This window comes from Stegostoma tigrinum, chromosome 43, assembly GCF_030684315.1.
Source record: "Stegostoma tigrinum isolate sSteTig4 chromosome 43, sSteTig4.hap1, whole genome shotgun sequence".
Lineage (NCBI taxonomy): Eukaryota > Metazoa > Chordata > Chondrichthyes > Orectolobiformes > Stegostomatidae > Stegostoma > Stegostoma tigrinum.
In genome coordinates this window covers 11668812-11670199 of record NC_081396.1, presented here as the reverse complement: position 1 = coordinate 11670199, position 1388 = coordinate 11668812, and the positions used below count along the sequence as shown (strand labels likewise).

Below are 1388 nucleotides of genomic sequence, written 5' to 3'. Positions count from 1 at the left end.
GCCAGATAGCCATATATCTATTGTTGGGAAATTGCTTGAGTCTATTATTAAGGTGAAAAAAGACAGCAGGGCATTTACAAAAATAAACTTAACAGAGCCACACAGAGTCAACATTGTTTTCTGAAAAGGACATTGTGACTGACAAATTTGTTCAGTTGTATCAAGATATAATAACCAGTGTTAATAAATGTGGGCTGTTGTCCCATGTGTTTAGATTTGACTAGCATTTGTTAAGGTGCCACAGTAAACATATATTGCACAAGCTGGGGTCTTAAGATTATTTTTTAGAGATTGAAGATTTGTTAATATGCAAAAGAGTGAGTCTTTATGAACAGGTGTCCATCAGTTTGGAAACATAACTAATGGAACACCACTGGCATCTATCCTTGTACTCCAAATATTTATTCACTTTTTTAGAGTAGTGGATAAAATGCAATCTGTCAATATTTATTTGATTATGATATAAATTGGAATGCATGGTTTGATAATGACTTGAGAAATCTGCATGGAAAAATAGATTAGATTCCCTCCTGTGTGGAAACAGGCCCTTTGGCCCAATATGTCCATGCTGCCCCTTGAAGAATCCCACCCAGAACCATCCCCATCCCCATCCCCATCCCCCTATAATCTACTCACCCCTGAACACTACGGGCAATTTAGAATGGCCAATCCACCTAGCCTGCACATCTTTGGACTGTGGGAGGAAACCGGAGCACCTGGAGGAAACCCATGCAGACACAGGGTCAATGTGCAAACTCCACACAGACAGTTGCCCAAGGCTGAAATTGAACCTGGGTCTCTGGCACTATGAGGCTGCAGTGCTAACCACTGAGCCACTGTGCCGCCCCAAAGATTCTAAGTATATTTGGCAAGTCTAATCCTGATTTAAAAGCAGTGCCTGAACAGGGACTTGAACCCTGGACCCTCAGATTAAAAGTCTGATGCTCTACCGACTGAGCTATTCAGGCTACATATAGGGTCGATTCAGTTCATTGTAAGAAAGTGTGACATTATTCATGTTGATCCAAAGAATCAAAAAGCAAAGTGGTAATCGTATGGTGAGAAAATCTAAAAAAGAACACCACAGAGGGAGATGAACGCAGCAGGCCAAGCAGCATCTGCAGAGCAGGAAGGCTGACATTTCAGGCCTAGATACTTCTTCAGAAAAATGATTTTTCTGAAGAAGGGTCTAGGTCTGAAATGTCAGCCTTCCTGCTCCTCTAATGCTGCTTGGCCTGCTGTGTTCATCCAGCTCTACAACTTGTTGTCTCAGATTGTCCAGCATCTGCAGTTCCGACTATCTGTCACCACAAAGACAGTGTGTGTTACTGGGCATGGAACACCAAGAGGAGGAAGAACACTCCTTTCAGGTTTTCAAGGATAATAGA

General features: G+C 42.1%; 1 non-coding gene across 1 annotated transcript; it reads right to left on the bottom strand.

Annotated features, from left to right (window-relative positions):
• Nucleotides 1-895: 895 nt before the first annotated feature.
• On the bottom strand, nt 896-968 carry trnak-uuu (transfer RNA lysine (anticodon UUU)). The gene has a single exon. It is a non-coding gene; the product is annotated as a tRNA-Lys (tRNA).
• Nucleotides 969-1388: the final 420 nt, after the last annotated feature.